Source organism: Vicugna pacos, chromosome 22 (genome assembly GCF_048564905.1).
Source record: "Vicugna pacos chromosome 22, VicPac4, whole genome shotgun sequence".
Taxonomy (NCBI): domain Eukaryota; kingdom Metazoa; phylum Chordata; class Mammalia; order Artiodactyla; family Camelidae; genus Vicugna; species Vicugna pacos.
In genome coordinates, this window is record NC_133008.1 from 14,103,846 (window position 1) to 14,116,668 (window position 12,823).

The 12,823-nt window shown below is 44.2% G+C and overlaps 1 protein-coding gene and 1 non-coding gene across 2 annotated transcripts in view; both read left to right on the forward strand.

Moving 5' to 3' along the window:
• The window catches only part of SLIT3 (slit guidance ligand 3), a 572,835-nt gene that overhangs the window by 226,398 nt on the left and 333,614 nt on the right, over positions 1-12,823 (forward strand). The window lies entirely within an intron of this gene.
• TRNAG-CCC (transfer RNA glycine (anticodon CCC)) lies at positions 3,533-3,608 on the forward strand. The gene has a single exon. It is a non-coding gene; the product is annotated as a tRNA-Gly (tRNA).

Sequence of the window (12,823 nt, forward strand, 5' to 3'; positions counted from 1 at the left end):
AAAAAGAAAAAAAATGAAATTTTGCCATTTGCAGCAACATGGATGGACTTAAAGGGCAGTACGCTAAGTGAAATGAGTCAGGCAGAGAAAGACAAATATTATATATCACTTATACATGGAACCTAAAAAACACAACAAACTAGTGAATATAATTTTTTAAAAAAAAAAAAGAAGCAGAGTCACAGAACAAACTGGTGGTTACCAGTGGGGAAAGGGAAGGGGGAGGGACAATACAGGGGTAGGGGAGGAACAGTACAAACTATTAGGTATAAAATAAGCTACAAGGATGTATTGTACAACACGGGGATTATAGTCAATATTCTATAATCACTATAAATGGAGTAGAACCTTTAGAGATTGTGACTCACTATATCATGCACCTGTAACTTACATACTATTGTACAGCAACTATACTTCAGTTTTTAAAAGCTGGATTTTCAGTCAACCACAGAGGGTCCAGCACTCTGCTGGTTAGGGCATCACTCGACTTCCAAGGGCCCCAAGCTGTGGCCTGTTTTTCGGGGTTTTTTGCTCAGTCAAATCTAACACTCCACATTTCAAGAATGGCATCTTAACTAGGTGGGGCATTTTATTCCAAGTAGCTGAACCACTGGGACCAGGGAGCTGGGTTCCCTTTTTCCAGACTGTGATTCCCTCCAGACGAATCCCATGCCATTTGCAGAGATGAGATAGAAGAGATAACTGTTAACAACTTAATATGATTATTACCTGAAGCAAAAATACTGTGGTGTTTAATATGTATGACCATACTGGAACTCGCATCTGACCTCGCTTTTTATGCTCAAAGCTTAAAAGTACAAACAATGTTAAATCCTTGGCAGCAAGCCTGGAAGTGGTCTGTAGGCAAACTGGATAACTGTTGCTGTGAACGGCCAGATGGATGGTGATGCTTAAATTCTATACAGTCTGGTTGAAGAAAATTTGTCTCCTTTCTTTATTGTCACACGTCATCTTTCACCCCAACCAGATGACCAGTTTCACCAAGGCAGAGGTTGTCTTGTATTTTGAGGAGCTGTATTCAGTAAAAGATCACTAAGAGCAAAAATAAGAAATAGTAATTTTTTTAAAAATCAATTATCGAATGCTTACCAAATCACTGGTTCTGCTACCGGAATGTTTTATACCTTATCCCATTGGTCAAACGTTTAGGCACATCTTTGTAGAAGGGCTGATGATTCTCCGCTGAAGAATAAGGAAACTGAGGCTTTGAGGGGTGAAGTCTGAGATCACCCATGAACAGGGTGTGAATACTCAGACCTTTTTTCTGCTGCAAAGTCTGTGCTTTGAGGGGCATTCAAAGAAACTGAGTTTGGGGGACAGTATGTGAATCTTTTGAGAGCAGTGATGGAGCAGAATTTGACCCTTTCTCCCTTCCACCAACACTTCTTAGACACTGTGCTAAGTTGACTTGCTCTCAAGTCACTCATCGCCTGGAAGAGGGTATGACCATACCAGGCTCTCCTGTGGTACAGTGGGCTGAGGACCATCATAGACCCATGTCCTGGTTTGCTGTAGCACAGGGGAAAGAATGGCCAAGAGTGTGAAGGCAGCCCAGTATCCCAGTGCAAAAAGAGACAACCTTGTGTGTGAGGGCCTAGAAACATGAAAGCGCACAACACAGTTGGGGTGACAGTGTCATCAGGGGCAACTTGGTCAGACCAAATGGATTGAAGGAATCACCATGGAAGATGGTGGTCATAAGGCTAAGTGGAAGGATGACTAGCTCCATCCTGGGAAGACCTTTGGGGGTTGTTGAAGGCAAAGGCCCCCATAAACATGGGTATAAGTTCCTACGTTAGGACCAAAGGTAGCAGAGATGGGGGAATGGTTGGATTCAAAAGATATTTCAACTGTAAAATCCATAGGACTCGGAGACAGATTTGAAAAGGGGGAGAGTAGAAATGGGGGTGTCGTTTACCAGGATGAGAATAAAGAGGTGGCTTGAGGAGGCGGTCAGGGGTCAGTTTGGGACTTGTTGACTCTGATATGCCTACAGGACATCCAGGTGGAGAAGTATATTTTTTCCGCCATGCATTGTTGAGTGGTCGTTGTTTTGTTTTGTTTTGTTTCCCTTCAATCTACAAATAGAACTTGAGTCCTCCTTAAAGAAGTGGAGTTGCCAGTAAAAATAATGTTGGAATTAGTGTGTCTTGACTCTGGCCAGAGTAGACCCCCTGAGGCAAAGCCTAGAATATAGAAAGCAAATGGTGTTTTTGGCAGTCTAGGGGCAGGCACCCAGCTGCTAAGTAGGAGTTTTGGCCTGGAGAGGGGGCCGGGAGCAAAGGAGTGTTGGGGGAGGATGGAGAAAAGGGGGGCAGGAGAATTATCTCTAAGAAGAAATCACTTTTGTTTTTAATTTTACACACATGGGGCTCATAATACTTGTAAGAACAGAGCTTAGCAATGGAGAGAGATGGAGAGATAAGAGTGAGTCTCCCTTCGCGAGAGGCTGGGGGGCACTGCTGCTTTCTGCTGAACAGATTCCAGTGCTCAAAAGACCCTATTTTTCGTGAAGGGCAAGGAGAAAGTGATTCCCAAACCTTCCATGGCTTTCTTCCTGCTTTCCTCAAAGTGCAGTCCAGCCTCTCAACTCTGATCTGTCGGAGTTTACCCATGAGATTGTGGATCTGGAGGAGTTTCAAATACGTGAAACATTGTTGCTCTCCCTTGTGCCTTATTTTTACCTACCTCCCTACTTTGAAAGCAGTGTCAGTGAGCAGTACCAGCTGCAGGGTATCTGATTCTGGGAGCCTCTCACCTCCCTTCTTGTATTAATTTAGGAATGTTTCATTTCTGCAAAAGTGGTGCTGTGATCTTTGCTTTTCTATGCATGCCTTTCATCTGGCGCTCACAATGTGCTATACAGATGTTCCCCTGCCAGACCCCGGTGCCCCCTAATTTGCTTTGAGATCCCCGCAAGTTACAGCCCCTCTAGGCAATACCACCCCTTTACCTGTAGCTAAGCACACAAACAGGATACCCTGGGGGAAGGGTCTCCCTCTACACGCTGCCTTCTGCTTCTTTGCCCATCCAACCTTTTTCAGACTCTGCCTTCTCTGTTCAGTCTGTATAATTCTCGCTCATCAATTCATTTCCATTTGTTATTTCAGTGTGTCCATATTGAGTGAAATACTGAGGACTGTGCTTGTATCACCAGGGATACAACAATGAGTGAAGTGCAGCAGGGCCCTGCCTCTGGGAGCTCATGATACGGTGGGGGAGACGACAGAAAAGTGGGCGGGAACTTACAACCTGGTATGGTAGATGCTAGGATGGGGCTAAGCGCTGGGTGCCATGGGAACACAGCATATGAGCTCCTGACTCTCTTTGGTGAGACAGAGTGTGCTTCCTATAGGAAGTAAGAGTGAGCTTGCTGTGGTTTGGATCCTGAATCAACTGCTTACAAGCTGGATTACTTTGGGCAAGTCACTTAACACTGAAAATGTGTTACTGAATTAAAAATCTAATAAAGTACCCAGCACACAGTAAATGCTCAAAAAGCGTATATTGAGGGGGGGTGGCTCAAGTGGTAGAGCACATGCTTCCCATGCATGAGGTCCTGAGTTCAATCCCCAGTACCTCCTCCAAAGATAAATAAATGAATAAACCTAATTACTTCCCCCTCATAAGACAAGCAAAACATGTACTTTGATATTGTTCCACAGATCTGTCTCATCCTTTACAAGGATATGTATGTATATGCATGACTGGGACATTGTGCTGTAGACCAGAAATTGACACGTTGTAACTGATGGTACTTGAATTAAAAAAGAAAAACGAATATTCATTCATCATTCATTCATTCACTCCTTCATTCGGTAAATACATACTGAGTACCACCTTGCGCCAGGTGGTGTTCTCAGTGGAGGTGTGTAGACATGTGCCCAGGGCTTAGAACATCAGTACTTCTAGGACGTAAATTACTTCACCTCAGCCCTTTTCCTTCTGCGTGGGCTGTGTTTGGCGAAAATCTTGGAAGTAATACTAATAGAAATTCTCTTTTGCTGCCTGTCGAAGCAGCAAGAAGACCACTTTCCTAGGGGTGAGGGAAAGTCCGGGCAGTGAGGAAATAGCCCTGTAGCTGTGCCCAGCTTGCCCTTTGCAGGTCACCATCTCCCCTCCAGCTCTAGGCTGCTTCCCATTGGCTCCAGCCCGACAGGAGTCCCCCTCTCCCACCGCCACCTCCCTCCCCACCCCCGTCACAGCTTTAGGTCTGCTCAGCAGGGACAGGAAACTGCACATAGGAATGCATGGTCATCCTCCGCTGCTGTCAGAAAGAGTCGAAAAGCCAAATTGGGTGCCTTAAAGTTTTACAAGTGCCCGCTGCTGCTGAATACTTGAAATTCTTAGAAATAAAATGCGCAGCTCCCGGGAGTTTTTCCTTGGGGAAAACCTGGCCATCTCATTCCCAGGTCCAGCCACAGCTGTGCCACACGGAGCGAGAAGGAGACTGTCAGCCACGAACCCAGCTGAAACCTTAGTGTGAGTCAGCGTCTCTGGGGCCGCCTCGCCCCAGGGCCGCTCTGCTCCGTGGAGGAGTCGTCCCTACGCTGTGATGGACGGGGCTGCTTCTGCAGAGAAGACAGGCTTGCGCTGTAGGGAGCTAAGGAGGCGTATGCCTGTTGCTGTGGTTGATGCTCCCGAAACGCAGCAATAGGTAGCTTCCTTCTACTGGTTCAGAACACAGAGCTGGGCTCTTCAGCCCCGTGGAACTGAAGAATAATAAAGCACCACTTTTTTTTTTTAGTGTAGTCAGTTTAAAATGTGTTAATTTCTGGTGTACAGCATAGTGATTCAGTTATACATGTACGTGTGTGTGTGTGTATGTTCCTTTTCATACTCTTTTTCATTATAGGCTATTACAAGGTATTGAATATAGTTCCCTGAAGCACCACTGTTTTGAGCCATTCTGTTTTCAGCAAACACCTTGCCCTTTCTTTCTTTCTTTCTTTCTTTTTTAAGCTATAATTCAATAACATAATATTCACCATCTCAAAGTATACCATTCAGTTTTATGTATATTCACTATGTTATGGCGCCATCACAACTGCCTAATTCCAGACCATTCCCATCACCCCAAAAAGAAAACTACCACTCATCAGTGGTCTCTTCCCGTATTCCCCTCCCCGCAGCCCTGGCAACCACTAGTTTACTTTTTGTCCCTGTGGATTTGCCTTCCCTGGGCATTTTGTATAAATGGAATCATGTAATAATTGACCTTTTACATCTGACTTCTGTCACCTAGCATGTTTCCAAGATTCATTCATGCTGTAGTGTGTTAACAGTACTGCATTCCTTTTTTATGGCTGAATAGTATTCCATCATATGGCTCTAACATATCTTCTTTATCTGTTCATCAGGTGATGGGCATTTGGTTATTTCTAATCTTTTGGCTACTGTGAATAAGGCTGCCATGAACATTCATGTATAAGGTTTTGTGTGGATGTGTTTTCATTTGTCATGGGTATATACCCAGGAGTGGGGTTCCTAGATCATATGGTAATTCTATGTTTAATTTTTTGAGGAACTGCCAAAATGTTTTCCACAGTGGCTATACCATTTATGACCATGCCAACAGTGTATGAGGGTTCCAGTTTCTCCACATTCTTACCAATACTTGTTATTGCCATATATGTATGTGTGTACGTATATAGAGAGAGAGAGGGGAGGGGAGGGAGAGAGAGAAAGGCAAGGGGGAGAGAAAGGAGAGAGGGCCCTCCTGGTGCCTACTGGGTGTGAAGTGGTGCCCTCTCTCATGTGTATAATTTGGTCGTTCTAGGCTTTTTCTTCTCTCTATGCATTGCTCCTATCAGTGTGATTTCCTCCTATGTAGGATCCAGATTTTTTCGTAAAATTCTGGAAGAAAGATGATGGACAATTTTTTAATATTGTGTGTGCCTCGTATTTATATCATTCTTACTGTTATCCTGGCCTGAATCTGCCTCACCCCAATCCTGAGCTCCCGGTTCACATGCCTGCCAGATGTCAGGACCCCTCCTACTCCTGCTCTTTACTGGTTACAGGGCCTGAATTTGATAAGACAGGGATAGTGCCTCCCTCCTGAGCCGGCCCCCCCCTCGTCCTGCCCAGGCAGCTGGACAGAGGAGAGAAGGAGCCCGTTGCCTTCACGTGCAGTCTCTTGCTTCTCTTTATTTCTAAACCAAGGGGCTAATGAAATATACAGCAAACTTTGGTTTGGAAGAAATTACAAGCAGAGTCACATGCAGGCTTACTATGCAAGAGTTTGTGGTCTATTGAACATAGGTCGTGTAAAGTGTCTTCAAGAGATTTGCAATGCACATTGTCAAGTTATACTAAACCAACTTGAGAGAACACAGTGTTTTCATCTATCTTAGTTGTGTGTTGGAGTTACGACTGACAAATTGTTCTTCTTGTTAAAATAAGTCCTTAAGGATCTCCAGCAAACACTGAAATCACCAAGTCATAGTGTATACTTGTGGGTAATCCGTTCATGTTTTGTAATTCAAACTTTTCTAGCTAATTTAAACTGTCATGTGTCTCAACCAGCCCTAATTAATGAGACTTTAGAGTCTGTCCATTGAGTCTGATTCCGAAATAGAACCGAATAGTTAAGCGCAAGGCAAAACAGACTTTGGTTTGAATCCTAGCTCTGCTCTGACTCTAGGACCTCGAGCAAGTCATTTTTCTCTAGTTTAAAACGAGGTTCTGATGTGTCCATTAGAGGGCTGCTTTGAGAAGCAAATGAGATTATTTATGTAAGGTATCAGCACAAGGTCAGCCACATGAATTTAGCAGGCATTTGATGAAGCCTTTAATAGCGATAGCACAGTAGTTGCATCTTTCTTTAAATAATAGGCATGTCCAGAAATGGTGCAAGCAAATTCCTTTTTATTTTTGTTTTGTGGACAATGAAACATATTAACTAGATTAGAGAGCTGATTTTTATTTTTAAGGAACCGCATGGTGAGTCCTCTTTTGTAAATGGATGCATCACTTCTAGTCTTACCTGGTTTATGTACATTTCCCTTTTGGATCTCAGGATTTCTGAAAATGGGACACACCTGTCCAGAATCCTAAGCTGCCACCCCCAACTCTCCTGCCTCCGCTTGAAAAATGTCACAGTGCCAATCTCTGGTTGGCAAATGCTGGTGTGGCAAACAGCACCTTCCTTTGATGTGACCAAACTGTGTGTGTGAGAGCCTGGGGTCTCTGGGTCGAAGCAGGTACGGGCTCCTGGGAGGAAGTAACTGATTGCACTAATCTTGTTCTCCGTCAGGCTTTTACGGGAACTCTCAAAAAAAAAAAAAAAACCCTTTATGTTAAAGTGGAAACAAAAGTGCTCCAACCATAATAAGGATCTCAATTATAACCCTGGGAGAGCAGATGGGCACTGGATTTGACAGAGGGAACCTTTTCAGCACATCTGTCTTTGATAACTTCTAATGCAGAGAATGGGGCCTTTGAAATTAATTGGTCACTCCAAAGCAGTGTTTTCAATAATGCAACTGAGAACTTTTTGTTATGTAGAAAAGTCCTGACTGGTGCTGACTTTGAGGAGTGAATTAATTTTTCATGAGTTCATAGTGCTTCAGGCTACACTCCAGCCTCTTCATTTTCCAGGATTTTTTCATGTCTAGGGTGATTTGTTTTAAGCAACTCCGTATGAAGGTATTTGAGGCTCTCTGTTTTCTCCTTGGTCGTTGTCTGGAAGAGTGATTGCAGAGAGTTGGAAAATCCCCCAGTGGGCCCTATGAGCTGTCCTGTCCCACTTTGCTACCGTGCATTCCTTCTTCATCCTCCATTTTCCATGCATGTGCCCTGTGTACCAGCAGTATACACGCCGCCCATCATCAGCCAACAAGACAAGTAGGAGAAGCAGGCTTCCCTCTTGGAAAGCAGTGCCTTCTTTAGTTCTTTCTGCAAGATTTGAGTGAGGAATGAGACCCATTGCTTATTTTTCTCTTGTCATCCCGGGCGGGGTCCTGGGGCTCTCTACTGGCCTACTTGGGTTCCTAAGAGGATCTGCCTTCACAGATCTGGTTGCTGGAAATGAGGGTCTTGTCTCGTGGAAGCAGAAAGTACTGACTTTACTGTTAGCCTGTCCTGGAAAGCAAGCTCAGCCTCCTTGTTTTTTGGACCATCTCCTTGGGAGATGCCTGTCTCGTCCAACATTTCTTGAATCTATTATAGTTCACTAGATTGTAAGTACAAGGATTGGAGAGTGTCTGACATTTACTTTTATAGGAAGAAAGGGAGGGAGGGAAGGAAGAAGGAAGGAAGGAAGAAAGAAAAGAAGGAAGGAAGAAAGGAAGGTCGGCCAGGTGGATGAATTGTTGTCCTATAGTTGACAAGACTTTGTCTAAGTGCTCAGGCCACTGCAGATGGAATGAGTAAGAATAAAAGCTCTGAAAAGCCTTCACTGCTCGTCCTCTTGAGTCTCAGGTAGCTGCCACTCCTGCGTGTCCCCACGGCGTCTGGTACCTGGCTCGGTTCAGCACTGTTCACACTCAGTCGTGACTCCCTGTGTGCATGTCTGTCACCCCCACTCTACTGTGTTCCCTGAGAACACGGAACTTGTTCTGTGTCTGCCTTGTTTGCAGATCTATGGCCCAGTGCTTAGCACACAGCCCACACACAGCTCAGCAAATGGTGAATGAGTGATTGAGGAAGCGAATGGAAGAGCCGTGTAAATTAGTTGGGTCCTCTTCTCAAAAGAAATGATACCGGAAAATAATAATGTGCATATCCAAGATATTCAGAATTGATTCAGAGAATGATACTGTGCTTCTGTAACTCAGTTTGGGCAGAATGCTACCAGGAGTCAATGGGAAGGATGACAGACAGGAAATATTGGTTCAGTAAACAAATTCTGGGCAGCTGAACGTTTTGCAACTTTTTTCATGTTGCATTGACCGTATGCCTATTCATCACCACCTCCATCAGTTTATCAGCCTCACATTCACTCATCGATCATCATTTGCAGAGGCAGGGGTAGGACAGAGGAGCTGGCCGCAAGAAGGACTCCCATTCTTGGAGGATAGCTAGTCAACAAGGGTCTGATGCCTACTGGTGGCATTCTTTCAGTCATAATGTATACACAAGACCTGTTCTCTCCCTTTATTAAGGGATAATTGATTGAGGTCAGAAGTTTTTGAGAGTCCTGGGAGATTTTTAATCCACTGCCATGATGCAAAGCTTACTACATCAATAAGACAGTTCCATAGGGGGATGCAGGAGTAATTGAGATGCCATACCAGCTGGAATCCAGATGAAGATACATTTGGAAGCTTAATCACAATCCTGTTCTACACTAAATATTCATCCGTCTGTCTCCCAAAGAGGACAGGAAATTAAGTTGTCAAGGACAGAGGGGGAGGAGGTTGAGCTGAAAGAAACCCACACCTCAGCCTTAATCTCTAAGTATGCAAGACTGTCTTAGGTGGTTGAAGCAAAAGCCTCTTCTTTCCCGTTTTATTTCCCGAGAAATATTTGAGCTGTTTATACACAATTTATCAGCCCTAACAGTTACCAAAATGGACTTGTTAAGATAGCTCAGCCTCCTCACTGTGGGGTAATTACAGATGAGCAATGCCATCTCCACAGAAAAATGCTTTATTGAGCCAATATGGAAAAGGATTAAAATTGTGTAAACACGCAGGAAGGAGCAGAGGGGTTCCTAAATGGAGCTGACGGCTGTGATTGTATCTGCCTTCACGCGCAGCGTCCCGAAACTTGAACTAAACCCTGGATACGGTCAGTAAGAATTACGTTACATGTTGTGGGTTTTCTTTCATTTCTTTTTTCTTTCTTTCTTTTTTTTTTTTAATTTCCAAGTTAAACACTTTATGGTCCCTTCAAGGCATCTAAATTTCATTTCAAAGGGTGGGGTTTGAAAAAAATCTGTGTTGCAGCCATAAATGAGATGATCATTTCTTTTCAAATTCTGCCCCAACAGTGAGTCCAACAGTGGCTTTTTAAAAAAGGGACAGTGACGTTCAAAGTCATGTTATCAGGTGAGGAGGCTGCATCAGGCAGTGTGTCTTTGGCTGCAAGTAACAGAACAATCCGCACTGGAATTTGTTTTAATAAGGGAATGTAGTGGTTCATGTGATAGGAGTCTTTAGGAGGGTGATACCCCAGATGCAGGATGTTAGGGCGTCTGCCCTGCTTCTCTGTGGTTATCCTGGTGCTCTGCCTTCCCCAGAGTACTGACGCCAGCATCTAATTAGTTCTGTCCCAGCCATCATATCCTGATGCTTCAATCTCCAGCAGACAAAGGGGCCCTCCCTTCTCTGTGCCTCTCTCTTGGGAAGAAGTAAATTTCCTAGAAGCTCAACAGCAGACTCACTCTCACTTAAAACCTGCCTAGGCCAGCCCATCGGTGATTATTTGAGAGCCCTCTTTGCGTGGAGGTGGTGGGAGAAGCACGGCCGTCCTCTAGTACCCTCTGTGATATGACCAGGACATAACTACCCATGACATCACCGCATTCACATAGTGCAGTAGAAAGAACACAGACTGTGGAGTCAGGCAGTCCTGCATTTGAATCCCATCTCTGTTCCTAATTAGGTGGGCGATCTGAGTGGATCACTTACCCTCAGTGAGCTTCCCTGCTCCTTGGGTGAAATATGAGGGTGAGGACTGATCCAGAGAGCTTGCGAGAATTAAAGCGTGGGACACAGACACAGGGGAGGCACTGCTCAATCAGAAGTCCCATTCTATGGGAGAAAATTTTTGCAAATGAAACCAACAAAGGCTTGATTTCCAGAATATATAAGCAGCTCATATGACTCAATAAGAAAAAAATAAACAACCCAATCCAAAAATGGGCAGAAGATCTAAACAAGCAATTCTCCAAGGAAGACATACAAATGATCAATAGGCACATGAAAAAGTGCTCAATACCACTAATTGTCAGAGAAATGCAAATCAAAACTACAGTGAGGTGTCACCTCACACCAGTCAGAATGTCCATCATTCAAAAGTCCACAAATGACAAATGCTGGAGAGGCTGTGGAGAAAAGAGAACCCTCCTACACTGCTGGTGCGAATGCAGTTTGGTGCAGCCACTTTGGAAAACAATATGGAGATTCCTCAAAAGACTAGGAATAGACTTACCATATGACCCAGGAATCCCGCTCCTGGGCTTATATCCAGAAGGAACCCTACTTCAAAAAAATACCTGCACCCCAATGCTCATAGCAGCACTATTTACAATAGCCAAGACATGGAAACAGCCTAAATGTCCATCAACAGATGACTGGATAAAGAAGATGTAGTATATTTATATGATGGAATACTATTCAGCCATAAAAACCGACAATATAACGTCATTTGCAGCAACATGGATGCTCCAGGAGAATGTCATTCTAAGTGAAGTAAGCCAGAAAGAGAAAAAAAAATACCATATGAGATCGCTCATATGTGGAATCTAAAAAAAAAAAAAAACAAAGAACATAAATACAAAACAGAAACAGACTCATAGACATAGAATACAAACTTGTGGTTGCCAGGAGGGGAGGTGGGAAGGGATAGACTGGGAGTTCAAAATTTGTAGATACTGACAGGCATATGTAGAATAGATAAACAAGATTATACTGTATAGCACAAGGAAATATATACAGGATCTTGTGTTAGCTCACAGAGAAAAATAAATGTGATGATGAATGTATGTATGTTCATGTATAACTGAAAGGTTGTGTGCTACACTGGACTTTGACACAACATTGTAAAATGGCTATAACTCAATGGAAAAAATGTTAAAAGAAAAAAAGGACAGGATTTAAATCTTAAAAGATCACCTACCCTCGGTGAGCTTCCCTGCTCCTTGGGTGAAATATGAGGGTGAGGACTGACCCAGAGAGCTTGCGAGAATTAAAGCGTGGGACACAGACACAGGGGAGGCACTGCTCAATCAGAAGTCCCACTCTATGCCTGCCTTTTCATCGAGTGGGTCTTCCGTCCACTTGCTCACTTACGCTTTCTGTCTCCGAGGTATCGATCTCCATCTTGTAACTCCATCTTCTAATACATGTACGGTGTAAAGTATAGTTTGATCGAGCGTATTTTTTGCACATGGCTGTATTTGGCGTGAATGGATCATGTGTATGTATATAGATACATATCCATCTATATTCAATCAACAGTTACATACTGAGGAGATACATCCTGTGTTCCACGTTGTTCCAGGCATCCCAGTGTTCTGCTTTAGTGCTACTTGAAGTCTGGTCCACAGGTGGGTACCAGCTGGCAAACTGGGCTACTGGTCTGGGACAGGATGAGTCCAGAAATGAAGAGTGAGCGTTTAGACACATCTACAGGAACTTGACACTCCTGAGACCTCCATGCCCATGTTCGTTGTTCTGATGCCTCATTTTTGTTACATTCTGGAAAAGTATTGGTGCATGATAGATTGCAACTTTGAAAAAAAGAAAAAACTAGCCCTTCACAGAATCGTCGGAGAAGCTTCCTAGGACAGACGCAAAGGTAGCTACTTTTTGCCTCCCGGGTGCTAAGCTTTATGTGCAGTGAGAAGAGACGGTTACACAAAGCTGTTAAACAAGAGTGCAAACATAACAGTGACAAAGTGCCACGAGGCAGTCATAAAGGACCCAGTGCCGTATCAGTGGCTGGGAGGACACTTGCCACCAAAATCCGCAGGAGGACGAGGTCACAGCCCGGCAGTGATCGGAAGAGTCTTCCCTGAGCAGGTGGTTTGCTGTGACCTCCCCTGCATCCCCGGGTCTGCTCTGTCCCTTCTCCCGCAGCGGCCTGACGGCTTACTCTCCCCATGAACGAGGGCCTGCGAATGAAGCTGGAT